The sequence below is a fragment of the Sitophilus oryzae genome, unplaced genomic scaffold (genome assembly GCF_002938485.1).
Source record: "Sitophilus oryzae breed Bouriz unplaced genomic scaffold, Soryzae_2.0 scaffold_1977_pilon_pilon, whole genome shotgun sequence".
In the NCBI taxonomy this organism is placed as follows: domain Eukaryota; kingdom Metazoa; phylum Arthropoda; class Insecta; order Coleoptera; family Curculionidae; genus Sitophilus; species Sitophilus oryzae.
The window spans coordinates 500,221-508,112 of NW_022146698.1; the positions used below are offsets into that span (position 1 = coordinate 500,221).

Consider the following 7,892-nt stretch of genomic DNA (forward strand, 5'->3'; position numbering starts at 1 on the left):
AAAGAAACTTCATTACTCTTATAGAAAAAAATCCAAATTAATAAAATAGAAAAATTTTATTACCTTAAATCCTGCAATTACCTTAATTACAGGGTGAAGCCGCACAAATAATTAGCTCGTTAGCTACAACTGAAGGCAACTATTCTACTGCCTAGTCCCTTCTACAGGAGAAGTACGAGAATAAAAAACATAGTTCATTCTCATATTAAATGTATTTTCGAACTTAGCCAAGTAAAACACGATTCCCACATTAGTTTAAGGAAACTTCTCGACGGTTTTCAAAATAACTTCAAATCCTTGCAAAATTGTAAATTAATCTATTTACTTACGTTAAAACTAGACTATAACAGTCGCAAAGAATGGGAACTTTTCTCACGAAATATTGATAATCCATTAGTCCAATCTTGGCAGACTTAGGCTTTAATCATCTGATACCAAGAAATTTTAATCAAGATCCGCTGCAAAATTTCTTGAGACAGAGGGGATCAAATGTGTGAATCCTACAGTTGACGCATTTACACCAGCTTATAAATCCCTACTGGTTAATAATCTCTCTTCTAAGCATTCCCTTTCAGCAAATTGCCAAGAAGATGATTCTGAAATTTCCCTTAGGCTTCAAAGACTAGTTTCACTGGAGGTACTTCTTAATTTGATCTGATTTTATACCCATATCTTTCAATTGCCAATTTTCGTTAACATTTAAGAAACGTAATTGTGTCCATTGGCATAAAAATGCTTGCTATCATAGTTATAGTTATATCATTATCTAAGGTGAAGGAGACTATTACCATATTTACTTTTTTAATATGATTGAACAAAAAACAATTTTAATCAGATATTTTTTCAAGTACAAATAAATGGTAATTATCCTTTCTAGCAATTTTTTTAAATCAAAGATCGTAAGTTGGGTGTATTGGGACTAAAATTATAAGTATAGTTAAATATGCATTCTTTCTTATACTGTATACTAATTGTCTCACCTACTAATATTAATAACTAGATAATCACAGATATACTACCAAAGGTATTTATACCTTTGACGTAGTCTGAAATTGAATCATCTGATGGATTATTTTTACCTAAATTAACTCCTACGATTACTGGAGAATCTAAATGTGTTTTGGCATCTTTTAATCTTTCAAATACTGTTGTATGACCTTGTGTTGTATGACCCACTGTTAAAACCATATCTAAAAGATACTACTATGTATAAACATACTTATAACAAAAAGATAATCTACCTATAAATTATTACCCTGTCATTAGATAATCGAAAAACTCTAGGCTTTTCATTTCCTGGTTGAGGTAACGGGGTAACAGAGCCCACTTCTATAAAACCAAATCCTATATCTTTCAATCCCATAACAGCCTTTCCATCTTTATCGAAGCCTGCAGCAATACCAATAGGGACCTTGCCAAAAAATAAAATAATTTAAAAACCATTAAAATCGAAAGATATTATCATAAGGAACTTCCTAGAAAAAGAAAAATTCCAATAACAATTAAATTTAGGTATTAAAAATTGATAACAACAACTATATTAAGTATTTAGAACACTGTTTAGAATGAGCTTTATAAGCACCAGTAGTCCAGTGCTGATTTATTTTCAATTAACCTACCCACGTAGGTACAAATTACTTTTTTGTATTCTTTAAAAAAGATCAATAAGCAAGAAAGTGGATTAGAAAATATTTACCCGATAATTTCTTATATTAGCTAGGTACTTATTTATGATTTATTTATTTTATTTTAGATCTGGAAGAGATTCCTATGGAGATTCTGCAGTAGGGTGGGTTCAGATCCAAAGAATCCAAAATATTTGCACGGTGAAGGCTAAAATAACACCAGAACATAATGTAAAAAAGAAGCAGTATGCAGTAACTTGCGTCATTGATGAGGTTGCTGAGAAGGTTTTGGACCTTCAGTGTCATGATTGTGCTGCTTCATTAGGTGAGTGTTTATTAAGTACCTATACACTATGGTCTGCTGGGATCAATTTCTATTTATTGCATGCATTTTTTTACTTTTTGCCTTTTTATTAAGAAATAATATAAACTCTTCTCAACATATTTTTTGTTTTATAATAAACCATGTTTTTTATAAAATTTTAGGTGGATGTAAACATGTCATTGCCTTTTTAATGTGGCTTCATAGAAGAAGCGAGGAACCCTCTCCTACAGAAGTGGCTTGCTACTGGGCTAAGAGCAAGTTATCCAAAGTTGGGAGCTCAATAAAGTTTTTAACTCTTCGGGATCTTGGAGCTGAAGAGGAACTGAGTTCTGACGACGAAGGCTTACTTTTTCTCCAAGAAGTTGTTAAGAAAGGTATAGAAAATACTTCGACAGTCAGCTTTTGAAGTATTTTGTCCTTAACGGCATCAACAAACACCTGGGGCTATATCAACTTCTATTGAAATTTGTTGAAAGGCCAGGAGGGACATCTGATTGCACAGAATTTCTTAATTTCTGTTCCCAGCAAATGACCGTCGATCTGTGCTCTGAAGCTGCAATCAAAACCACGGAGCAGTCTGCATCTAGGTCTTGGTTTGACTTACGATTTGGGAGAATTACTGCATCAAAAATATATGATGCAGCCCATTGTAAAAAGAGTGATGGTTCTTTTGTAAATCAGATACTTGGTGTTACAAAAGTTCCAGTAACCGAAGCCATGTTACGAGGGAGAAAATTGGAAGAAGAAGTATTGAAAGGGACAGAACAAAAATTAAATGTAAAGTTTGAGAGAGTAGTACTGCAGCTAAAGCCAAGATATCCTATATTTGGAGCCTCCCCTGATGCTCTAACAGATGATTATGTGGTGGAAATTAAATGTCCACAATCTGAAAAAAATATCTGTAACTACCTAACAAAAAACAAGGAAATAACTGCAAAATACAAAGGCCAAGTACAGTTACAGATGCTTTTTTTGATAAAAAGAGATGTTTATTTTGTGTTGCCGACCCTAATTTTGAGGAAAATGGTAAATTTGAACAAATTTGGGTAGAATATGATGAGGAATATGTAGAAATGTTGATGGATGCAGCAGAATGTTTTTGGCGCCACAATATATTTCCTCATCTATTAAATTCTGCCAAAATGTAAATTTTAATATTTTATAGTGTCAAGTATTACATATTATTATTTTAGATTATTTTTAAATTTATTGGCTAACGTAGATAGAATTTAAGAAAAAACTGTAACATTAAAATTACAATTTTATATGTATTTAGGTTTTATTAGGTAGCTAATAATTTTGCTTTGTTTAAATACATAATGAAACAATAAAAACAACTCAAAAGTTTATTTGATCGATTATGTAATTACTGAAACAAAAAGAAAATATCATACACCAGTCAATATCCTAAAAAAATACTATTTTTATTGTTTGCTTGAAAAAAAAATTGCATAAAAAAGTGTTCAACTTTACAAAAAAATTATTTTGTGTTAAAGTTATATTTGTTTCAACGAAACATCAAAGTAGTTACTTTTCACAGATAAGAGGTTCTTGTGCTCTTTTTACGTTGATATTATTGTTTTGATTGAAAATGGCTCAGCAAGCTGCAGGTATGTATTCTACAAAAACGTATTATTTATTTTGATATTCTCTATACTAACGATTTTTTTTGCAACTAAAAGTTAGGCTTTCAGAAAATTTGATTAAATTTGTGACATTTTTATTATACTTAGAGATTTAGTTGCGCATTTCGAAGAATTCAGCATATTGTCTATATACGTTTTACTTAGTAAACATTGGGCTTTCATACAGTAAAATAAAATACTGCGACTTTTTGCGATTTTGCTGATAAAATGAGAAAAACATTCTTGGTTTCCTCCAATTTGCCAATCAGTGATATACTAATGCGAGGTGTAAACCGCGATGGCATTGTTGTGTACAAAGCGATCGCATTAGTGCCATTAGCAGTATAGCACAATTTGGCATTAGTAGCGACTTTAGTGGTATGGGCATTGCTCGCGGATCAGTCGTAGCATTAGTAGTAGTAGTTGCGATATTACTACTGGCACTGACCGTGGAAACACTGGAACAGTGATTTTTCTTCCTTTTTTTAGAATCGACGAATTATCCTTTATTTTGTTCATATTATTTCCTCTTTAATTGAAAATAGCAATAATTTATATACGATCTACATAAAAAAATTTCGATCAACTATCAGTGTCAAATACCCCACTGTGCGTCGGTGGGCTTGTACGGAAACATCCCTTTTTAATGGAATACTTGTTTGTGGTAAAGTAGCATCAACACTTTCCAGGTCCATGGCCATGTCAGTTATTGGTTGGGGGTCGCTTTGAGGACTGACACTTGTTTGTAATATTCCTGGTATAGTTGTGGTAGAACAGGTAGCTACTGCTTCGTCAACAAGTCTTCTCTTTATCCTATTAACAGCTGCTGATCTTGGAGGAACTGAAAATGTTCTTTTTCTGTCTGGCTGGCAATCAAAAATGTGAGGAACTACTTGAGATTTCATTATTTTTTTACCACCCATCAGTTTAAATTTTACATAATTATCCATATCTTCCGCAATCTGAAACAAAAACATAATCAAATATTTATTAAAATTATGGGTAGCTAAGAAATATTTTTACTAGATAGGTAGGTACCTATAGTACCTATATTTAAATAAAATTAGTGGATATTTTTTATATTTAAGTAGGTATATAGGTAATAGAAGATTACAGCTTTACTGGTAAACTAACAAGTTTATCTAACCCTAATATTTATATTTTAGGTATTTATACTTACATTGAAATGATCTTCACAAACGTGAATGTGTGTGGTCTTCGTAGAATAATCCCCTAATTTGTCCTTATAAATGATTTTAATATTATTTTGAAAAAAATTGGGGAGTTTTCTAGATGACATTTTTTTTACCTAAACACTGCATATTTTTGTGTATAGGGGAGAATAGGGACAACATGCCAAGAACATAAAAGACTTTTCGGCAAAGGTTATAAGCACCACACTAAGGAAAATATCTTACAAGCTTTAGAAGAAACCCGAAACAGTACTTTGAGTTTCCGTAAGGCGGCTCAAAAGTACGGGGTACCAAAGTCGGTTCTATTTCGCCATGCAAAAGGCGAAGTGAAGAAACAAGGCGGACAAACGGTACTGTCAGCCCAGGAAGAGTGCATGTTTATTGAAAGAATTAACATCTGCTTAGAATGGGGATTATCCCATTGATTGCTACAATTTTTTGTGTTTTTTTTATGTGACGACGTAGGTACCTTTTGGCGTTTTTGATGGTGTTTAAACAGTATAACAAAAATGATTTTTTTCTTGTAGGAAAAAAGAAAATTATAACACGACGAGGTAGCAAACATCTAGAGAGAATAATGAACACAACAAAATCTAGCACATCGATAATGTTTGCAGCTTCGGCAGATGGTCAACTCTTACCCGCATATGTTGTATATAAAGCGCAACATATTTACTCATCTTGGAGAATAGGGGGACCGCGTGGAAATAGGTACAACCGTACTCAATCGGGTTGGTTTGATATAAATACGTTCGAAGACTGGGTCAACACTGTAGCTTTACCATATTTAAACAAACTGGAAGGAAGAAAAGTTTTATTGGGCGATAATTTAGCATCTCACATTTCAGTAGATGTAATAAAAAAACTGAAAGAAAATAATATTGATATGATTTTCCTCCCTCCCAATTCGACGCATTTAACACAACCCCTAGATTTGTCTTTTTTCAGACCATTAAAAATAGCATGGAGAGAAATTTTATTGAAATGGAAAAGGGGGGAAGGGAGGAAGGAGTCTTCTATACCGAAGTCCACATTTCCGACACTACTTAAGACTTATTGATGCTATCGAACCAAATTCCAAGAACAATATTTTATCTGGATTCAAAAAAGGTGGCATTGTACCCCTTAATACGCAAGAAGTATTAAGATGTTTACCGGAGGAGCCTAATGAAGTTGAAGATGTGGAGGTCGAAGCAGCAAATAATTCTATATTAGATCTATTGAAGGAGTTGCGCTACAAGCAAACTCCTAAAAGCAGAGCCCGAAAATCAAAACTTAATGTAGCCCCTGGAAAGAGCATCCACTTTGATTCGGAATCAGACTCAGCTTCAAGTAATATTGACAATGCCGAAACAGCTAATAATATCGAATATGATGAGCATGAAAGTGATCTGAGTATGGACTTTGAGGAACCTGAAGATACTTCACCATCACTATCACCATCACCATCGCCATCCTGTAATAAATATAGTGATACGCTATCTCAAACTGATATTAATGTAGGAGACTGGGTTTTAGTTAAATTTCCAGTAGATAAGAAAAATGCAAATATTAAGCAAAGGGTTTATATAGGAAAAGTTACCCAAAAAGATGGAATCCATTTTGAGGGAACATTTTTGCGGTCCAACGAAATGCTAAGCAGGAACAAAGTGAAAATTAAATGGATGTCCCTATTTCACAGAATGGAGGGTAAATAGGGACACCACAGTTTTAAAAAAAACGAAGTTTGAATTTTCTTGAAAAATATTTTGTGTGCTTACAGTGCAGACCCAGATAGGACTTTTCCAGTAAAAAAAATCTAAAAAGTTATAATCCCTAGTAGTAGCGATATGTAAAAGCGCAAAGTGTCCATATCCACCCCATATTACGGTACCAGAGTATTAGGGTCTTTGTATTTACTAACAGGGGTTAGTCTGTATTGACTCGTTATAACAGCTAACTTATGTGCTTGTTCTGGATCCAGTAAGTGAATAACTGGCATAACAAAGTTTTTGTAAAATTGTTCGTCCCCTTTATATATACTGCCTGAAAAAGCTCCTATGACCCCAACAGTGACATAAAATAAAGATTTCATTTTTTTCTAAAATATAAGATGAAATAATTTTTAACGATAGAGCCACTTAATATCTATGTTTATAATGTATTACTTCAAAAGACAGTCTCATTTTCTCTGTTTCAAATTGCTAAATACTTATACTCCTACGAATTGTATAAGCGCCTGTTGTGTGACATTTATTTAAAAACATTTTTTTTATTTGACCTGAACAGGAAGCATTAAGGGAAGAAGACTTTATACCTGTACCAGATGATATTCCAGTTAAAACTATGGCCATGGAACGAAAAATATTAAAATATGTGTTCCTAATTAAAATAAATAAGAGAAACAAAATTAAAAACTGCTTCTGTACAAAACTATTTCTTTTAAGGCAATTTTCTAGCGATGCTGGCGACGACAAAATAATTTTAGAGAGGGAATATACGAGTTGGAAGCATAGGCTTTATTATATAAATAAAGAATTTTTAAATAAAATTAATAAATAGTATTAATAAAATATATTTTAAAATATAATTTACATAAAAACATGTCTTGCTCTATATTTTAATAATTTTGAAAAGAAAAATTGGGCAAAAATGGGCACGCTTACAGCTCCTAGGTCTGCATCTTTTTCTGGATATCCTGGTCATAATTGGAGGGTTTCAAATTACAACAGTTATACCTCCAGTCCCTACTTTTCTCCCCAAGGAAGTTCAATCACGAGCAGACGGATTTCCGCAGCATCTGAATGATACTGAAGCATTAATGTTATCGCCTCCTACACAGCAGCCAGTTATGTAGCTAGTTTCAGTGCCTCATGATTGTATTATCTTCCCGCATCGTCCTTTTTTTATTAATAAGTACCTAGGATTAATTTTTTGATTTTTTTAAGGGTAGTTAGGGCTTTTTTGAGGTTTTGAGGGTTTTTAAGGGTAAGAGCAATTAATTGGTAATGGTTCTTAGGAAATGTGGTCATTTTTATGCCCCTTTATCTCGGGTTCTATTTCCCATATCGACCCCTTCTTATATGCGACCCCCAGGTCACCCAACTGTCTTTACACCCGAGGAGGAGGAGTTGTTAGTCAAGAC

At 33.1% G+C, this 7,892-nt stretch overlaps 1 pseudogene; it reads right to left on the reverse strand.

Annotated features, from left to right (window-relative positions):
* Positions 1 to 845: 845 nt before the first annotated feature.
* On the reverse strand, positions 846 to 7,154 carry LOC115883745 (annotated as a pseudogene).
* Between the last annotated feature and the right edge of the window lie 738 nt (positions 7,155 to 7,892).